The sequence below is a fragment of the Lepisma saccharinum genome, chromosome 19, assembly GCF_977018435.1.
Source record: "Lepisma saccharinum chromosome 19, izLepSacc3.1, whole genome shotgun sequence".
Lineage (NCBI taxonomy): Eukaryota > Metazoa > Arthropoda > Insecta > Zygentoma > Lepismatidae > Lepisma > Lepisma saccharinum.
The window spans coordinates 33,351,121-33,373,626 of record NC_139247.1 but is presented as its reverse complement, the minus strand read 5'-3'; the positions used below and the strand labels follow the sequence as shown (position 1 = coordinate 33,373,626).

At 38.3% G+C, this 22,506-nt stretch overlaps 1 protein-coding gene across 2 annotated transcripts in view; it reads right to left on the bottom strand.

Moving 5' to 3' along the window:
• The window catches only part of Pde6 (phosphodiesterase 6), a 649,430-nt gene that overhangs the window by 503,107 nt on the left and 123,817 nt on the right, over window positions 1-22,506 (bottom strand). Inside the window, exon 1 of one of the 2 annotated variants that reach the window (XM_083140788.1) lies at window positions 6,502-6,710. The exons of the other annotated variant lie outside the window; for it this stretch is intronic. The gene's annotated coding sequence lies outside the window, so the exon portion shown is untranslated. Of the gene's footprint in view, window positions 1-6,501; window positions 6,711-22,506 lie in introns of those variants that run through there. 2 annotated transcript variants of the gene reach the window in all.

The following is a 22,506-nucleotide window of genomic DNA, read 5'->3' as shown; positions in this document are numbered from 1 at the left end:
GATTAGACCTCCCTGATGGCGTAGTGTGTATGTGTGTGTGTGTGAAAATCCCATATTCTGTGCCCTGCCAGAAAAAAAAACTGGATCTGCATATGTCTGTGGGTGAACAGGAAAAAGTGTGTCAATAGTCATTTTGATTTAATTTTTTTTTCATTTTCCCACATATTTCCGCTGTTTGTAGAATATACAAAATAAATATTTTTCAGCTTTTTAGCACCAAAAACTAGGCTTCCTAATCATCAGCACCACGCACCGGACGCGACGTACCCCGAGAATTGAACCAGGTTCTGCTGTGTGTTAGTCAGAAGCCGTACGATCAAAGGGTGTACCCAGCTCATTATAAAGAATTAGTCGACAATGTTTTACGTAGGCTATTTTTTACTGCTGGCTTAAAATAATAATATTAATATATAGCACGGATTATGTTTTTAAGAAGGGCACATCTGCACTACTTTAAGATCTCTAATTTCATCATTAAACCTTTGCATAAGAAAACAGAGGATCGAAAAAATATTATGTTAATTGATTATATAAAAATAGTTCAATCTGATATGGAATAAGTGATTAACGCACATGCTGCAAACTGCAATAATATAATGTGAGAAAATCACTATAAGCCGATAGTGGAACCATCCAAGAAGATATTTTAGGTTAGAATTTTAATTCTTTAATGTTTTGTTAGAGTTATGTTGAATGGTTTGTACTTTATACCAGAGTACTTGGATTATATACACTTATATCAACGTTTCAGAGATTCGTCGTGCTACGTGGTCAGGTAGTCCCCGAACAGATGATGTGTTTGAGAATAGCAGGACGACTCGAAATGGAAATTTTCATGAAACGGAACGGAACGCTTTACCTTCGTTAACATGGTGTTGTCTTCTTTCTTTTGTCTCTGACTACTATAGTGACGAGATTAACAACTAGTAAAATTATACGCTGTATTACAATTAATAATAGTTAATGCTTCAATATTTAAAATAATATAAAATACATTGGACATAGGTCTTCTGGTATTTACGTCCCTTTTTAAAATTTAAACAGATGGAAATCTTGGCAAACGACAGTCAAACCGCAGTTAAGGAATTCGGGTCAGATAAGCATCAATTGACAATTTCGTCAATTCAAAATGGAGTCGAGCAATGTTTTTGCCTGTACTTTTAGTTCTTAATATGCCTTGTTCTGCAGAACGTCAACAATATATTTGCTCAGCTTACTATAAATATACTATATATATTTTTATAAATATAAAAAGCAAGTCGCCAGAATCATTTTATACGAGTTTGATTTAGGCCAGCACACGTTACACCTTTAGGCAGTGGCGGTGATTAAGGGGGGCGAGGGGGGCAGTTGCCCCCCACTTTTCGCCATTTTTGCCACCGCACTATGCTAAACCATATCTACAAAGGGAAATATATACTGTCTTTGACCCTCCGGTTTTGGAACCCACTGCGCTTTAGGTTAATCAGGGAAAATATTGAATAAGAAAGCATGAAATAAAAAAGAAACTGAATTTGTGTAAAAATCGTGTGCAGGAGGATACCTCTGTAAGAACTGAAAAGGGGAATGTAGTGTATTATGTATGTATGTATGTATGTATGTATACACGAACAGAAACGGTCTATTGCCATTTCTGGCAAGACTGAACGAGAGGTTACAGATATTCACAAACCGGAACGCCGTTCCTGTCCGCTACGGTCCATTTCGAGCACTGAAAAGCAGTCACTATAATCGGCGATGCCTGGAAAAATAAGGAGTGGAGGCTTAGTGAAGAATTTAGTGAAGAAAACAGAATGCTTTGGGAGGAAAAGATAATTAAATAATCCTCACAACCGTCGCAGCTCATATTGACTGCCTTCCCAAACAAATCCTGCGTTCAGGGACTACTTTTTGACCACATTACACTACCCTGAAGATTCAGATAGAACCAAACTCTAATTGGTTGTCGTACATACGCGTATAATACCAAGCCCAGTAGTTAAAAGTCCCCATCCACTCATCATACACTGATAAGCTGCAACGAAGAATTTGTCACAATTGATGCTGAACTACAAGATTCCTGCTCAATTTGCTGCTTGGACTAATGGTGTGGTACATTCTCATGTGCTAGTTCTCGCCTCACACGATATTCGTTTCCGAACTTGTTGGTAGACTTTTGTTTCCACAAATCATTGCGCAGAGCAGATAGGCTAAAACAATGAACCAGCTACTTGAATAAGCAAGTCCTAGAAGAATATCTACTGCTGATATTTTCCTCACAATTACCAAAATTAAAGGTTTGAAAAGAAAAATAGTATGAACTACAAATTGACTCGAAAGAAGGATGGTAAGCGAGGTATACTCAACATGCTTTTAAATATTTAGGAATTTATCCATAGCAATGAGATTTATACACGACAGATGTAATTGGTTTGAGTTGGTGTTTTAAGTCCACTTTATGCACAGTAAGGCTAATCGGGACTGGACCTACGGTTTAAAGTGGGATCCGAACCACTGTGCCATGTGCCTCCACCGGGTATCGAACCCGAGACCCCTTGACTACAAGGCGACGAGGCTACCACTGCGCCATCGGGGAGGCCCTGACAGATGTAATTAGCCGATAATGAAAATATTTATCATAACCAGTGTATTAAATGTTTTCCATATTTAGTTCAACAACAAACATTCATTTGCAAATTAATCCTGCGAATCTTATGTATGAATACATACCCAAGTCATTAATAACCGAAATGCACCTCATTTCAGCTACTTTTTATTACTTAGCATCAAACAAAAACATCGCACAACCAACACTTAAAAACTACACACAAGAACAGATTTTACTTGCCAAAACTAAAATATTATCTTCACATGACAAAACATTCGCTCTGACTGGTTGTTATACAACAGCATCGAACAAAGAAGCAAGTTGCTAATAGAACACGGTCTAGTCACCAAAATCAGTCAGGCATCATTTTTAAACTAGTAGCCAGTCTTGCGCAAACAAGGGCATTCCAGTATGAAATTAGGTTCCGTGTGGTTCGGCCTATTGTGTTAATAATAATGACGATAATCCTAATTCAGTCATGGCTATGGCATTCTCCAAAAAGTTTATTTCGTAGGCTGAAAGCTAGTGTTAAACAAAATATGAGATTGTTGTGTCACTTCATCCAATGCATTTGTAGAATCGTTCGTCAGGTTGACGATAAGTAATTAAATGAAGCATAACAGTACAAAAATGACACTACTATGTTACACACGAATCTAACAACATGATCCGAATTACAAATTGAAATCAAACGAATGTACAAAACTAAAGCTGTACCGAAATCATGGTTTCACGATACCAATCAGCATTTTTAAAAAAAATAGCCGTATCCGACGCTGGTGTCCGCCTAACTGTTGGAATTTTAGAAACTACCAGTTTAAAGAGAGATCTACCAAACAATAGCTCAACGCAACTCGATCCGGTCACGAGAGAGAACAAACAATCAAAAGTGACCTGCTATCGTCTTGGAAACTAGCAAATATGACGATGCATAATTTTCTATACTATAATCGAGACCTATCAAATACCAGTTTAAAGCGACACAAGTTATTCATTAACCGTTTTCTTTGTCTACAAGGGACAATTGATACTTACAGTTCTATTGTTGTGATATCTCCATAACAATTCTAGCTATAAATATGAGAATCGGCAAGTTGAAAAATATGTAAATTATTAACTTGTACTTCACCCATACATTCGAGGCTATTTCTTACGTTTTATTACGTTTGAAATTTGTATTTCTGTTATTACACGTCGGTTTTCTACCATCTTTGGCTAATCGCAAAGAATGAGCATGAGTGAAGATTAGATGAAATTGGTGAACTGACACTCACAAAGAACATCCATGCTATGGTCGAGATTCGAACCGGGAAACTTCAACCAATTAATGTACCCGGCCATTGAGGTTGCTTTTTGTTTGTCCTGGTCAACAATCGAACAATTCGATACCTGTTGATTGCTCGAAAAATGCAACAGATAGAAATATATAATTTTATGCACTGAGAGAAATCCAAATTTATAGATTATGGGATATTTAATATATCGTTCGTTCTGTGTGTCTGGTTATCGACGGCATACAACAAGAATCTTCATGATAGTGAGTTATCCATAACTAAGTAAAAATATATTTTGTACGTACAATGCGGATTACATAAAAAATTTAAAACACGATTTATCTCGTTCCCCGAAACTGTAAATTATGTTTTTGTAGTGTGCACAGCATAAAATTCTGATTATTTACAAGGCAAATTCTCCTCATTAGCAGTCCGTTAAAAATCTATAAGATATACTATAAACCGGCGATATGCTAAATTACTTATATGCAATTCCAAATTGTTTTGTGAAGTTATCGCTATTTATTCTACACTTGTCGTTTCTAATCTCATATACCGGTGTTTATTTCATGCTATGCACATACAGAATTTAAGAATTAAAGCACGTCTTATTTGAATTTGGTCTAATAATTCTTAAATTAAGGAACACGCTGTGGAATAAATACACTACACAATTCTTAACTTCATACACGTTCTATATTTGTACATGTTTATGTTAAACGTAATTTGTGGCAAATTTATGCACATGTTTTTCTTTAAATGCCTGTAGAAAGAAATTTTGGAGCATTTGAATGTAGTGAAAGGCAACAAAGATATCCAAGGAATCCTTGAAACTGGCAGCAATTGTACAAGACCGGGCCTACTGATATTTTTATTGGCCGAAAATAGATTGACTGAATTACAATTGTTGGGTGAATCGCCACGTACGTGTGGCCATTATGTAACGTTCTGAGTATACGAGGAAAAATCTCCTTACCTAAAACCCTTACCTTGAAATTTAAAAAGGTGGGTATATGAGCACTCGGAGAGAGTCCCTTGAAAATAGTTAAAGGTGCAAGTTGCAAAGGGACTTGTACAGGAAAAAACAACACATTAAAAAGCGCGTGAGCATATTTATGCACTTTGCTACACACAGCAAAGCAATTACAGAAATCAACACAAGGAAAGTGCGCACATAATTTTGTGTCAAATAAAAGTCTAATCGCGTCAGCAACTCAATACAGTGGGCGCCCATTTCTTACATTGTTTACAGGTTAGTTTTCGCACTGACATTTTATATTGTACAGTGAACTACATAATCTCACTAGCTCAACCCTTCTCAGAATGTTAGTGCACAAATTTAGCGAGAACCGAACTGATTTTATCTGCAAATGAACAAGTATGTGTTCATATAGAGAAGATGATGGAAGTTAGGGGTTGCATCGACCAATTATAGATAATGCCTAAATATCAATAAATGCATTTCACTTGACGCGGAAACGCAAGAGACGTTCTTCCCACTGACCTCCTGTGCTTAAAAGCAGTGTTTGGAAAGTGATATTTTTAAAGTAATTTAGTTAAAGTTAATGCGTACCAAAAGTGAATCCGTTAAAGTTAAAATTTACTTTCTTTACTCAAATGAGAAATACCTCAGCTGTAATTGGCGATACTTTAAAATTTACCTATTTCAATACAGGCGTAATATATTTATGGACTACAAAGCAAGCTAAGCTGTTCTTTGTTTTTTATCAGATTAACTGTTTCCCATATTAATTCCATCAATATAAATACGAATAACACTTGAAATTCTTTATTATGACACTTTTCTCATAAACATCTGTTATTAACATATATTTTCGTTTAGTATTAATAACCTCGTTTTAATTTTAGAAAATAAGCAATAAAGCATGTAATTTAAAAATGGGATTGACGTACTTCAGCAAACCTTACTTTCATTGTTATTTACTGCCAAAAATACTGTGAAATGTTCATGAAGATTGTTGGAGATTACATTTATATGTCCAAGGCTGTGATAAAATAAATAAATTTGGACACATGCAATAGAAATGTTGACTATAAAAGTATAAATTTAAGCTCACAATGTTAAACTTAAACTCCATAATTTCTTTCGGCTAAAAATTGATTAAAAATCTTGTAAAATACATGGCTGATGAAAGTATACGTAAAGTTAACTTTTAATTTCATTAATCATTACTTGATAAAAGTAAATGAGTTAGTGTTACTCTTTATAAAAAGGAATAAAGTGATGCAAAGCTTCTTTATTTCCAAACACTGCTCTTGAAGAACCATGGTTTAGGTTTAAAGACGAACCAAAATTGTTTTTTCAATTGGTCCATTGGAAGTACACACAACGCATTTACTTTTTTGAACGTTAAAAGATATCACACCAGTATTTGATCCCTGCAAACCTCAAAAGTCAATGCATCCTTTCCCCCCCTCATGGACTCGCCACATTATTGCACTCCCCCTAATGACCCCTTCTCCAAAATCAATGTGGCAAATGCATTTCCCTTTCTAGGCGACACGGCACTCCGTTCCACCACCCCGACAGCTCGCCCACCCGGAGAGGCACTGATGCGGTCCACACCATCGGCCAAACCACATAACCACTGTGCATGCAATCCAAGAAGGCTAACCTACCTCTCTGGAAGGTACAGGGACTCAAAAGTATGTTTCCTCACTCGTGGAAGCTGGAACACTGGAGCAAGAGATGACTGGAGCTCGCCAACACAGGGCTTGTTGCTAGGCAACGGGAGATGCGCGGCAGAATCGACCGAGGGTGCATGTGGCTGGATCTGTGTTCGAAGTTTCAGCCCGGGGACCCCTTGACACAGAGGATAGTAACCCACTCCGCAGGTGCCTGACGAGGACCCTAATGCGTCGCACGCTGGAACAACAATGGCAATTCCATTAACGGATGCGTTTAGTATAGGACACGCATGCGATGTGTAAGAAGGAAGGGGATAAGCCATTAAATTATAACGTGATGGGGAAGCGAATTTGATGATTGAGTCCCAGGCAAGAAATGGTCACGTCTCGTCAGTTTTGCAGTCGGGAGCTTTTTCCTGTTGCTTGACCGAGCTCGCTGAGTGGGTGGCATGAGACCTCTTATGCACAGCATTGTAGTTTTCTTATGTTGCGTCGCCTTCGACATCTGTATGCTAATCGTGGCGATGAGGATGAATTTGTTGAAGGCACCGAGTTTCTGCTCCTGAAAAGTCCTCATACATATATTATAGTTAATGTCAAATCTATTAGAATTTTTATTTTTTTGGATTCTTGTTATTTAACGTCGCTTTTTTGCCACTTTTGGCTAATCACGACGTTGATGATGAATGGTGAAATCGATGAAGGGACACTCACAAAGAACACCCATGACCTGGCCGGGATTCAAACTCGGAACCCCTAGCGGCATGCTGTCTAAACACTTCTTCACAAAAGTCGGTAAATTTATTAGAAGTTCACGCCACTACTTACATTGCAACGCCTATGCTTAGAACTTTGATAGTGTTATTTACAACATTATTGTTACAAACACCTGATTTCTGGTAATGGTAAGGACCCTGGTTCAAATCCTGCAAATCAACATAGCTAGACTGATGTGTTGGGAGCGACAATTTGGGTATATATGCATTTATTTAAAACTTAATGTGGCTTATAAATTATACACTGTTTTCTACATATTAATAATATTCTTCACATAATGGATATGCCATATTGATTGAGTGATTTTGAAATTTTTGGCGTGTCAGCACCTATGCTATTTGTGACAGTAACGAAATAAGATAGTAAGCCCGTTACTTACAAAATATAGAAGACAGGAACCTAAGAAGAAATAAAATATGTACGAGAAATGCTTCCATTGTCGAATACTATACTACGAACAACTAAGATACTGTCTATTAGGGTAATATTAATAGCTGAGGTTGTATAGGGGAGCTCAGCACACATATGGACAAACACAGGATAACACGACCCCCCTTTTTACCCCCTCCACCCCCCTTGTGCCACAAAGTTTTATTAATTCATGGCAGTAAAACAGAAACAGTATCAACTGAGTGTTTAGAATGTATAGACATGTGAACGCAGAATACTGCAGAACTGTGCTTTATTGGTAGGCTACCTTGTCAGTAGTGAATTCCAGGTTTCCAGTGGCGGTGATTGGGTTCCAAAATCGGGGGTATGGGGGCAAGGTATCAAAATTGGTGGGGGGTGGCAAAACAGTGTATAAGGTTTAGGATAGTGCGTGAGCAAAGTGACGAAAAGTGATGGGGCAACTGCCCCCCCAATCGCCGCCATTGCAGGTTTGTATTACTAGGTAGGAGTAGGACTTCTGACCAAGCCTGCTTGGGGGATTAAGCGATTTAAACAACATTCCCCGAGCATATCAATAAAACCCAGCCAAACCAAAACACAAGAGACTTGAACAAATACATAGTAGGAATTTAACATTAATTTCACTCAAGAAAGACAATTATTTTACATTTCTGACTCAGCAATAACCATAGCACAACTTGGAGGATAGTAGGGCTTACTCGGGTACTCGCAATAGGCTCCGCCCTACAGGGGAGGGCACCATATGTAAAACTTATTTTTGTATGATTATAGGACATTGGTACTTCAGAATGATTTCATTTGTTTTTTTGTTATTTAGCACCGCTTTTCTTTCGCTTTTGGCTTATCGCGACGATGAGGATGAGTAATGAAGGACACCCACAAATAACACCCAGATCGGGATTCGAACCCGGGACCCCTCGTGCTAAGCAGTTCGTCACTGAGGGCGGCTGCTTCAGGATGAGAAGCTCAGGTCATCGACGTAAAATAAACCAACCAACCACAATCAGCTCGATTATCCTTAGTTAATAATGATTAATTGATTGGGTGTTTTAAGTCTACTTTATGCACAGTAAGGCTAATCGGGACTGGGCCTACAGTTTGAAGTAGGATCCGAACCACTATGTGCCTCCACCGAATATCGAACCCGGGACCCCTTTATTACAAGGCGACGACGCTACCATTACGCTGTTGTTGATTTGGTGTTTTAAGTCCACTTTATGCACAGTAAGGCTAATCGGGACTGGACCTACAGTTTAAAGTGGGATCCGAACCACTATGTACCTCCACCGGGTATCGAACCCGGGACCCCTTGATTGCAAGGCGACGACGCTACCACTGCGCCATCGAGGAGGCACTCTACCATTACGCCATCGCCCCGATAATAATAAGTAATAAGAATAATATAAAGTACAATTAAGAAGACTAGGGTGGACAGTAAAGAAGAGTTTATAGGATTCTTGTTTGGAAACCTGATGGTAAGAGATCTGTACGAAAGGTAAGACGAAGATGGAGGGATAGCGTTGAGATTGGCCTAAAGGAAATCGTTAAGGATGGAAAAGATTGGATTGATCTTGCCCGGGGACAGGTGGAAGGCTTGTGTTACTGCAGCCATAAACCTTCGGGTTTAAGAAAGCTAGAGAGTTAGTTAGTTAATACGTCGTCGCCTTGTAATCAAGGGGTCCCGGGTTCGATACCCGGTGGAGGCAGATGGCACAGTGGTTCGGATCCCACTTTAAACCATAGGTCCAGTCCCGATTAGCCTTAATGTGCATAAAGTGGACTTAAAACACCAACTCAAACCAAACCAAGTTAGTTAATAATGAATATCAACATGCCGTAAACGCATATTAATCCAGACGCTGGGGGTCTGCAACTCAGTCCCCGGGATAGATTTTTTTGCCAAAAATTCTAGAATTTCCCTCAGATGGACCGCGAGACTCAATGCGTGGGAGGATGATCTCTCTGGCTATTGATTTCCCAAAATGGGGTCCAATTTGGCGGCCAGGATAGGCTAAAGTGACCACATTTGAAGCCAAATCTTTGCTAAAATATTAGGACATAGACAAATCGCGTTGAATAAAGTTTACCTTGTCTTTCTGGACGCCTGGGGCACAGTGGCGGCGTCAGAATTTTTGGCATGGGTGGCTTGGATAGGTTTTAAAGATCTGGGTGGGCAAAATCTTCAAAGTAAAATATATTGTGATATTCACACTTATATTACGTGATTCAAATAAGGGTTTCTTATATAAATGTATAACAAGTCTAAACAGAGTAAAAAAATATACATATTCAAACGTTGCATTGAAAATGCGTTAATTTTTGGTTCATATCTCCATGATCCAAGGGTTAGCAGAGTACAGCCTGACGTTAGAGACCTTGCATTGGAATCGTATATAGTCTACCATCGTATTCATCATAGTTGCATGCATATTTCGTTTTTGACGAAAACGCGAAATGTGAAATAACACATTGTAATGTTAATTTTTCATGTTTTTGAAAGGTGTGAAATAACACATTGTAATGTTAATTTTTCATGTTTTTGAAGGTGTGAAATAACACATTGTAATGTTAATTTTTATTGTTTTTGAAAGGTGTGAAATAACACATTGTAATGTTAATTTTTCATGTTTTGGAAAGGTGTGAAATAACACATTTTAATGTTAATTTTTCATGTTTTTGAAGGGTGTGAAATAACACACTGTGATGTTAATTTTTCGTTTTGGAAGGTGTGAAATAACACATTGTAATGTTAATTTTTCATGTTTTTGAAAGGTGTGAAATAACAAATTGTAATATTAATTTGTCATGTTTTTGAAAGGTGTGAAATAACAAATTGTAATGTTAATTTTCATTGTTTTTGAAAGGTGTGAAATAACACATTGTAATGTTAATTTTTCATGTTTTTGAAAGGTGTGAAATAACACATTTTAATGTTAATTTTCCATGTTTTTGAAAGGTGTAAGGTCTATTTTGATACCATGTTTTGTCAGGAAGTGATGCGAAATGAACCGCAACATTCTGAAATAAACTCTTAAACACCTTCTGAGGTCTGAATTATCCTGTGAGTTAGGCAAATCACGGAATAATTGAATAATTCTGCTGTAAATATCTGGGAAGCAAAAATGGACTGCTTTACACATGAATAAATTTAATACTCTGATAACTATATACATATGCTATTAGAAGTGAAATGTTAATTTGGTGTAATAAGTAGCTTTTAAATTAAATTTAGGTTTCTATTCACTATTTTAATACCGATATGCCACTTTAAATACCGCTTTTGATCCCGAAATATGCTAAGTTTTTATATCGAAAAATTATTATTTTATTCAACATAATATGTCGCTCTCTTTATTCGCCTTCATTTTACTTTCATAAAAAATCTGCCAATTATATTTGAACAGGCTGCGCCATCGTCCACTGTGATGAATGTAATGAAATAAAAATGTTGGATGCATCAGCACTTTGGCTATTTGCCCCGTCACATTATACGTGTTCAAGCCTCTTACCATATATAAAATCAAAGCGTCTCCGAGTACTAAAAACACCTTACCTACGTTAAGAGTTGAGGTCGTAAACAGGCGCTAAGAACGTATAAGGACCAAACTCAGGACAATACACAGCCCTGCATAGGATTATACTGACTGTAGGTCCAGACCAGTGGCGCAACCACATGGGGGGCATTGACCTCCCCCCCCCCCGAACCTTCGACGGAAGTCAAATCTAGGGTGGGGCAAAAATTGACGGCTAAGGGCACCTGCAGGGGACACAGAGGACAATTGTCCCCTTCGATTTCAAATTTTATGCAAATTAAAATACATTTTGTAAAATTTTCTTGCTCGCTTTGCCCGCAACCCCTACTTTTCTCGGTTTCGTTAAGTTCAGAGCCTTAGCTAGGGGGCAGCGGGAATCGGCCATGAATGTCGAGCGATCTAAATGAAAAAAGTTGTATAAGAGAGAATGCCATGGCGTCAAGTGAAATAATTTGTGCCCTATTAAATCAATATAGTTTCAAATTGCAAAAGTTGGATTTAAAAATTTTCTTTGTAATGTAATGTATTTATATAATATGTGTTGAATAAACTTTCAATACGTACACGATTAATGTTAGCATGTTACATATATAAAACACAGTTTGTGTGCTTGTTTTCCATTATTAGCTAATGTGAGAGTGACGGTCTTGAAAAAATATTTCAAATCGTTTGTTCCAAACAAACGCTTTAGGACAGACTTCTACCCCCTCTTTGCGTAATTTATGAGGATAATAACGTTTTTGATACTAATACTATTACTACTACTTCCACTAGTAATAATATAATAATAATGTCATTATTATTATTATTATTGTTGTTGTTGGTACGTTTTTCCTGGTATTTGACCCCCCCAGACAAAAATTCGTGGTTGCGCCTCTGGTCCAGACGCCAGATCGTCGAGGGCTACAACATTGTAGTTACTGAGGTTTATCACATGGAAGAGAGGTTGACGTTTGTGTGCTTAAGGAAAAGTCACCCCTTACACTCCCATGACTCACTGTGACCTATAGTGGTTCGGATTACACTTAAAACTGTAGGTCCATTCCACAAACAAATTACTCTTAGCGCCGCTTCTACTGGGATGGTATGTGAACTCCCTACAAGTTTAAATTCTTAGAGTGTCTCTTATTTTGTTAAAGAATATAATCTAAAACATGACTGTTCGAGAAATAAAAAATGCCACAATTGCTCAATTAATTTAATTTGCTTCTCTCTAGACGCCCAATAACCCTCTTCCCCTTCTCTCTAAATATCGGCCTCTAATTATTTTACAAAAGCCCGTTTTTCTTTGTTAAAAATGCGAGTTTGTCTCTCCCCAAGGCCCTTTCACTGTAAAACGTTAACTACATATGATAGGCCATACTACTGTAGAAACACTTTGGGATGTGCTCTCTCCAGCGATGCTAAGCATGATCAAATAAAAAGTGTCAGATTTGATATAGCATTCTGAAAATGGGTTGAAATTTATGAATTATTTCTTTTAGGAGAAGGTTTAAGGATGTTACATATAAAAATAATAAATCTTTGAGCAGACAGAACGCTATGCGAACAGCTATATGACATGTCCATGGCCTATAAACTCGAGAAACGTCAGCCTCGCAAAGCAATGAATTCATTAGTTACAGCTTGCTAAAGTTTGGGGCAAATTTTCATTGCAACATTCTTATTTGCTGCAAAGTGACCTTTACAGAAGCAGCCCTGGCTCCCAACCAAACTACTTATGTGTCTGAAACTTTGCAGGTCTCCATGTGCGATCCTATGCACAAACTATAGAATTGATTGATTGATTGATTGATTTGCTGTATTTTACTTCGCTTTTTGTGCCACTCTCACAGAGAGGGGTTTCCCCTGTACCCGCTAACCTGGAGAGAGTCAGGACCCATTCAAGAGCTAAGTGTCTTACATACTAAGTGTTCCCGTAGGCGGAAGTCTTTTGTTCCTGAGTGTCGTTAAGCTTAGCCTTTTTTTCTTCCCTTACTCGCAAGTGCCATCGCGACTTCAATGGTCGACTTGCGGTCTCTTCACCGAGATCTAGTCCCATCATGCAGTGCCTATTCGTACGTGCACGCCCAAATAAATTTGTAATGCAATTAACTTTTATTCTACTCATGCATTTAACAGCATCTCCTTCAAAACATCAAATGTTCCTACGCCCCTTTACCTGTCATTTCCTTCCGTGTTTGATCAGCAGTTCTGCCTGCAGTCCAGTGGCGGCTCGTGGTCTGGCTCTATGGGGATGCACTTCAGTCAATCGTCCAGAAGTGCTATACCACCCCTGTGAAATACTCACACCGTTTTTGCGTACATAATGACGCTTAATATATTGGCAACTCAAGTTTTGATCACCTTTCACTGAACATGGGGCTATGACAGAGTTATACGTATTTCATGATTTTTTTAACACGATTTTTTTTTTTTGCAAATTTCAAATATTTCGGAAATTATCCAGCCAATCACGAGAAGAGCGATGTTTTGTGCAGTATGTAATTCAGCATTCGATAACCTGACAAAATCACTCAAAATCATACCAATCTACAATATCAATACTATTGTCGATTTGCAAAATATTTCGTAAAACCTTTCTCCCCGGCTCTGTTGATATTGAACAAGGAGAATAATGACATTGGCGTACACCAAAGAAGCCTATCCAACTACCACACGCAGGAAATCAGTTGTAATCTATTTAACTGTTGTTTATTTCTAATAGCAGACTGATAAAACGAAGCAAATCGAGCGAAATCAAGAGAATAATAAATGTTAAAGCAAATAACAGTACTCACTAAGTTCACACTGCCCTGCTTCTTAATCGTACTTCAGAATTTCCCTTCTCTTCCGCCGCATCCACATATTACTGCAGTTGCTACAGGCTTTGTATCTAACTTCCCTCCAAAAATTCAATAACGTTAAGTCTGCTTTCGCTATGTACAGTTTCCCTGTTTATCATGAAATCAAACACTTTGCACTGAAACAGGAACGACTTTTTGACACCGTTAATGCCCCGATCGCGGCCTGGTCTACGCGGGTTGATATCACGGATCGCAGACTTCTCCACCATCTCTCTTGGTGGAGCGGCGTGGGAAAACTTGATGTTTCTAAGGAGATAGAGTTCAATAAATAAGTATAATTATTTGCATTACAGATTTATTTGGGTGTGCACGTGCGAATGTGTGAATAGGCAGTACTGCTGGAGTCGGTTTCTCGTGTCGACTAAGGCTCGCATTTTTCGAAGTGAGCTATCTGCTCGCCGTTCTCAGAAAGCGAGTAGGGGAAGCGGATTTGTTGAGGTAGACCCTTCTGGCTTGAGCAGCTCGTACAAGTTTGTGAACTACAATCAACAGCCTTACGCTGCAATGCTTCTTCCGTCACGTGGTGTTTCAACCAGGGTTGTTATATGTTCAGGAATTCATAAATTCTAACGGTTCTATTGGGTTCCGCTTCAGGACCGGAACCTTTCTTCTCGCACAATTTAAATTCGGTCCAAGTTGCGTATTGTTTCATTGAAAAAAGGTTCCTGGATCGTATATTAATTGTTCCTGGACCGTATTTAAATTGATGTTGGAAAAAAGAATTCCTGGACCATATTTAAATTTTTCCGGGGAAAATGTTTTTGGACCGTATTTAAATCGATTCTTCAATAAAGGTTCCTGAAACGAATTTAAATTGGTTCGGAAAAAAGGTTCCTGAACCGTATTTAAATTCATCCGGAAAAAAATGTTCCTGGACCGTATTTAAATTCATCCGGAAAAAAGGTTCCTGGACCGTATTTAAATTCATCCGTAAAAAAGGTTCCTGGACCGTATTTAAATTCATCCGAAAAAAAGGTTCCTGGACCGTATTTAAATTCATCCGGAAAAAAGGTTCCTGGACCGTATTTAAATTCATCCGAAAAAAAGGTTCCTGGACCGTATTTAAATTCATCCGAAAAAAAGGTTTCTGGACCGTATTTAAATTCATCCGGAAAAAAGGTTCCTGGACCGTATTTAAATTCATCCGAAAAAAAGGTTCCTGGACCGTATTTAAATTCATCCGAAAAAAAGGTTCCTGGACCGTATTTAAATTCATCCGAAAAAAAGGTTCCTGGACCGTATTTAAATTCATCCGGAAAAAAGGTTCCTGGACCGTATTTAAATTCATTCGAAAAAAAGGTTCCTGGACCGTATTTAAATTCATCCGGAAAAAAGGTTCCTGGACCGTATTTAAATTCATTCGAAAAAAAGGTTCCTGGACCGTATTTAAATTCATCCGGAAAAAAGGTTCCTGGACCGTATTTAAATTCATCCGGAAAAAAGGTTCCTGGACCGTATTTAAATTCATCCGGAAAAAAAGGTAAAAAAAGGTAAAGGTAAAGTGCTCCCCTGTGCATAACACCACGCCATGAAGGCGTATAGGGGGTGTGGGGGTAACACCCCACACTTTCTTGATCCGGTCGTGAATGGGTTCCTGGACCGTATTTAAATTCATCCGGAAAGAAAGGTTCCTGAACCGTATTTAAATTGATCGGGAAAAAGGTTTCTGGACCGAATTGAAATACTTCACAGATAAAAAGGTTCTTTACGGTCCAGAACCCATTTACGCTTGCTGATTTTCTCTCCTGGACCGGAATTGAATTTATTTAAAATACCTGGACCTTTAACAACCCTGGATTCAACTCCGTTCCATTCGAGACCGTGTGACGAGACCGTGTGACGAGACCGTGAGACCAACATTCTACAGTGTCTCTCAATAGTCTTAGGACAACGACATTTTAAACTAGGTAACCCAACTCATTCAAGGCGTTGTTGGGTTGAGTGTAGAGTTAGGCTAAATTTCAGGGTTGCCACATGCAAAATATATATTTATATTATATAATTGTGTACCGCTTAAAAGTCATTGACTAACTATTTATGTTTGTGGTAATTCAGAACATACTAATTTTACCCCTTTACCCACTCCAGTTCAATGGAAGTATACCTTCGCAAATATCGAATGAAAAGTTATCATCATGTGCAATTCTCCATTAAATGTTTTCGCCGATTCGTACTACCTTCGTTTTCTTTGTTTTAAACAAGTATTCTTTGCACATTACATGTAGAATGAGAGTTTGATCTACATTTCACATTGGTCAGCTGCTTCTACCTGCTTTCAGGAGCGAAAGCTTGTAGGTTAGTGGTTGCCGTTAAGGATTGTCAACCTGATGGTCGTGGGTTCAAACCCCTAAGTATGGTAAGTTTTAGACATAGGTATCCCATTGTGTTCATTGTCCACGCCGTGTGAAACGGAATAATTCAGTTTGGAATTAACGATGGGGGAGGGGAAATAACAAAATCTCCATTTCAACGAACCCAGAAGTGGAGAAAAATTGGATAATTCTTATAAATATTAAAATTACATTCATGTTTTTAGTGGTATAATCGCAGATAAAAACCAAGGATCTTACGTGGAAGATATTTTCTTACTCCGACTCAACCAAAAGGCATTTCGCACCCATCTAATATATTCTCCAATCCATTTTAAAATGTTATTGAATGTTTCATGTCGATAATTTGATCAATGCATCAATTCTTGACGCCGAGACGATATTTTCTGCAACTACATCTTCTCTCATCTCGTCTCCAGTCTCTTCTGTTCTTCTCTTCGCCTTCTCTCCCCTCCTTCTCCTCTGCTCTTATCTCATATCGCCCTCCCTCCATTTTTCGCCTCTTGTCTCTATCCCACTCTTCTCTACTCCTCTTAGCTCCTCTCCTGTCTTAGATTTCAGACTCTATTGCACTCTTCTCCTCTTGTTTTTGTTCTTCTCTTTTTCTCTCCTTCATTCTATTCTCCACTCCCCTCTTCTCGTTTCCTCCTCTTCTCTCATCTCCATTTCCTTCCTCTCTTCTCTCCTATTTTCTCCATTCTCCTCATATCTTTTTACATTTTTCCTTTCTCCTCATTACTTCTCCTATCCAATTCTGTCCTTCCCTTCTTTGCTTTTCCTCTTCCCCTTTTGCTTTCTCTCTTCTCCTCTCTTTTGTCCCCTTCCGTTTCATCTCTCATCTTTTCCTTTGTGTGGACTCATCAGCATCATCAGGGTAGATAAACAACTGACAGCCAGAAAACCAATGATGAAAGAAAAGTAGAGGTATCCCTTACAAGGTATCCCTTACAAGCTGTGAAAATTCCTAAAGTGGGAAATAGTAGAAAATCCGAAGGCAATTCACGATTTAAATTACCACTGTGGCGGTAGTGGAACTGCCCAGTGGCGCAGGAACATTTTTCATTTGGGGGAATCATCATTGCATGATGTATACAGTTTCGAGACACACCTTTTGTGGCACTGAAACACCAGCAGTGTTGCCAATGCACAGTCTTAATTTCTAGAAACAACGATTTTCCTAGTTCCACCTTAAACACGTGTCATCAGATTGGCTATCGGTAGAAATGGCTACTTCCTTTTTCATTGCCATAGATGCCGAGCTAATCCACCTAACCAAACTGAAAATTACCGACGACATGTCCGTACATGTGTGTTATGTGCCATTTTTCATGCTTTGTAAAAAAATTGATTTACACTTTCCGTTACATGTGGCAACACTGCGTGGACACTGCGTGAATGAAATCCAATCATTGTTCCCCGGTTTAAAAATATATGTATACGTATGAACAAGGCTTCAATTTAGTATAAGGATTATATGTGTACCACTTCCGGTTGTACTATCCCCAACTCCGGGTTGCGTTGTAAATGGAACACCCTGTAGTAGCAAGCACAATGTAGTAAAATAAGATTATAATGGTTTGAATTTCTGTGGTAAGAAAGATAACGCTTTAAGTTATAAACAATATAAATATTTTACTTGAGCGAATTGAAAATAGGTTCTTTTAACAGTAGCAAATTTCGTCTGTCAAATTATGTAAGGGGTGGTACAGGGGGTACAATTGAATTTACTGATTTTGGGGGTACAGTACCCCCCGTTCCTGCGCCACTGGCGCTGCTACTATTATCTCTGGAACTGGGGTACAGCGCTTGTTCATATTCCGCTGCACAACTTGATGATTTGGAAAATGATTTGTCGAGAATAGTGGACACTGAATTTTAGAAATATTTTCGTGTGTTGCGAATCCAATGTGAACTTAGTGAGGTGTAGAGAAGTTGGAAGCATAATTCGAGCACATTTTTACTTACGACTCTGAGCAGAAATATATAAAATTTAGTCACAAGTGCACATACATTTATATTGTAAAAGAGTGTTGTTCGTATCTCGTGTTATAACTGCAAATATTCGGGATGGTATACGTACGTATCAAAAAAATTTACGTGAACTGTACTAGGTAAAACATGAAAAAGATAGATGACGATCATATTTATGTAAGCAGGTAGGTAAGTGGTGAGAAATTATAGCTGCTTCTGGTTACAGATACCGTATTTTAAGGCTCGACTGAACGTTTGGCAGCCGTAAGGGCGAATTCTTTCAAATTTTCTCTTCATTCGAGAAACCACTGTGATATTCAAAAATATGAAAAATTACGTGAATTTTCGTGCAGTTTGATTGCACTGTAATCTAGATATTCTCAAAAGTTTCGCGATTACGTAAGTCTATTAAACTATTGTAATATCTAAATAACAGTGAAAGCAAAATACACGAAAATGCCCCGTCAATGCTCTAGAAGGAATTCTCAGGGTATATACGAGGGTAGTTCAAGGAGAAAGTACGAGCCCGATAAATGAAATGAAACTAGCAATATGTTCTTTCGTCTTTCCTCTACATTTACACGCAATGCAATATTCGTTCGGGCTACCGCGCATGCGCGGCACGTTATTAGCGTGAGTCATGCAGTGAGAAACGTGCCCTGGACATAAGAAGTAGCGACGGAACAACGTGTTTTGGCGGTGCGGAGTAAAGAAGAGATTCGTTCTGTGATCCGGTATGAGTGGGCAAATGGTCTTGCTCCTATCGACATCCACAAGAAGCTGGTTGTTGTCAGTGACGTGCACTGAGGAGTAGCTAGTCTAGCAGAGATAGATTAATCAATCTCACATCTCTTAATCATTTTCAAATCACAATATTTATTGTCTTGTTAAAGCCAGAGTTCATATGCATCACTTTCTTTTTCACGCGCTTCTCGCCCCTCGATGTGATCCGCGGACAAAACTGGCCTAGCTCGCTCTTCTTCCGCCTCAGCAGTTTCAGGTAGAAACGGGTTTCCGAAGGAAAAGGGAAGATTTCTGCCTCTACCTCGCTTGCCCCCTCGCCCCCGCTGCAATGGTTGAAAGCCCGTGGTTTCAGGTCCCCCAGTCTATCTCCTATAGGACAGATAGGGGATTGGTTTCCATTCGATTCCTTTGTAAATCCTCTAAAGAACTAAAGGAAAAATTTTCTGCAGTACTTATGTTCTTTGTATTTACACAACCTTTTACACGTTGTACAATATGTATGTATAATATGGGATGTAGTTTTATTATTTATGAAATGGGAACGTGTTATGTGCAGACAATAATGTTATGCTTTCTTTATTTTTTTTATTTTTTTTAAATTTTTTTTCCAAATATGGAATATATAATGATTAAATTACAAATATTTGCTCAGGCTCTCTCTCGCTCTCGTTTTAGTAGTGTTTTTTTTTTTAAATATAGTAATCTCTTGGCCTCCAACGGATGTATTTATTTGGGCAAGAGAACGCACATTCATATTGTTGTTGGTTTGGTTTATTTTACTTCGCTTTTCTGCCACATTTCGTTATCGCGAAAATGAGGATGATGTGATGAAATTAATGAAGGGACCTCCAATCCAGGCCGGGATTCGAACCCGTGATGAGCGTGCATTCTTGTTCCTGTGTTGTACTCTGCAGTGAATAATTAAATAATTTGAAATGAAAAATGTATCTCAGAACTCAAGAAGCCAAATTAATTATTGAAGAAACTAAAAAAAATGTGTTTTTTTACCTGTTTTGTTTCTGTGCATAAAGTGTGCTTAAAACACCAAATCAACCAACCGTGAGGGAGTGGTTATCACAGCGCGTTACGACACCAGGAGTTCCGGGTTCGAACCCCGACTTGGGCATGGGTGTTCTTTGTGTTTGTTCATTAATTTATCGTATCATCTTCGCAATTAACCAAATGTGAGAAAAAAGCGACGCTAAGTAACAAATATCAAGTCAAATCATTGATTGATTGCTTGATTTGGTTTATTTTACTTCGCTTTTCCACCACTTTTGGCTAATCGCGAAGATGATACAAAATAATTGACGAAGGGACACACTCAAAGAATACCCATGGCCAAGCCGAGATTCGAACCCAGGATCTCTGGCTTAGTAGTCAAATCATTTTTTTTTATTTTCAAATGGGGGTGGGGGTTACGTGTACTTTTTTAGTACTCATTCATCATTTTGCAATCTTTTTCTGTTATTGACGTTCTATTTTTAGAAATACTGGGCCCTAAAGGGGGGGTATGAGCCCCGACCTTGAGCACGCCTCTGATTGCTACCCCTCGACGTTACCGCACGTCACTGGTTGTTGTTTATGGAGACTCTTTAATGTCAGTGTCAGTCAGGTTTCATCGCGTTGAGTCCCACAACAAATCGCTGCAGAACATCTCACGACGCGTATGACATGTTACCTGGATTCTCTGACCCGGTACCATAATGAAGGGAACAACTTTCTCTGCCGTATTGGGACTAGGATGAGAGCTTCGTTCATCACTACATTCCAGAATTCAAACGGACGTCGATGGAATGGAAACAGCCGTGAAAAGTATTCTTAGTTTCCTGGACCCCGAATTTTTTTGCAGATGGCTTTCAAAAACTTGTGCAACGATGGGACAAATGCTTGTGCCGCCTTGGAAATTATGTTGAAAAGTGAGAAAGGACCATGCTACTTGGTGCAACTTGATTTGTGTCTGTAACTTAAGAAATTCATTTTTTGCAACATAGGGAAACTTTTCCTTGAACGACCCTCGTAATTTTTCATATTTTCGAATATCACAGCGGTTTTTTAAATGAAGAGGAAAATTTGAAAAAAAAATCGTCCTTACGGCTGCCAAAAGTTCAGTCGAGCCTTAAGTCTAATGAAGTACAGTTTAACTGGTGATGCAACCTGGGTGTATTACAACGACCGGAAGGTAAAAACAGAGCAAGAAGTGGGTGATGAGATTCCTGTGGAATTTGCTCGTGAGAAAAGCGTTGAAAATTGCAATTCTCTTCCGCCTACATGTCATCTTGAAGCCAGAAGTACTTCAAAAAAGTGCAACGCCACTGACAAGTGTATAACTGTGCTATATGCTCTTCAAGAGCAGCGACCGAAAACAAAGTAACGCAACATTTTCCTGCACCATGACAACACACCGGCCCACAAGGCGAGAATCACCCAGTCGTTCCAGATGTCCACAGAACTGGAACTCATGCTGCATCCTTCATATTCCCGTATTTAGAGACATGATATTTCTATCTCTTTTCAATCATGTAGAAAAATCTCAAGGGAAGACATTTTCAGTGCAGGGAATACCTGTTGGCAGCCGTTCATGTTGAGTTGAAAAGTTTACTTTAGATGATTTGAGGGATAGTTTCAATAAGTGGTTTTTGCGCATGAAAAAATGCATTGCAGTTAATGGAAAATATTTTGAGAAGCAATATAGGAATAAAGATCCCCCCCCCCAGAAATTTCCATGTGTTCGCTCATCTAGAAAGGCCTAAAGCCAGGAACGTTTTGACTATCTCTCGAATGAGTACCGTAAAAATGTGTACAGGGTAATTCAAAATGATGTTCCTGATTTCAATATATTTTTTAAAATCTATATTTTGTGTAGGCAGAGGTAAACACAATTAGTAAATATGAAAAAGAAAAGCTGAAATGTTATTTCAGAAAATTACAAGATAGAGCATTTGTAGAAAAGCTACAACAGTACTAGAAATGTTGAGTGTGAGCTCCACTCGTAACACTGCAAAACCAGAGAATCAATGTTAGTAACAATACTCGCCAAGACAGCATCTGAACCCATGGAGTGCTCTTGCAACATTCCTAGTGTTTGTACTTTTGTATATTTTATTCAAATGCTGTAACCTTGAAATTTTGCTAAAAGAAACCTATTGACTTTTCCATTTCATAAGTTTGTATCTACTTCTGCTACATAAAATATAAATTTAAAAATATATTAAGACGGGAACAACATTTTGAGTTACAGTGTACTTTAAAGTTAGAATTAGTTATCGTATTAAACATTCCGATCAGCTTTGAAGCTTTGGATTTCTCTAAAGATAAGTTTTCAGAAACTTATTTTGAACCTATATTTTTAAGTATAGCAATCAACTAGGACATGTGCAGGAA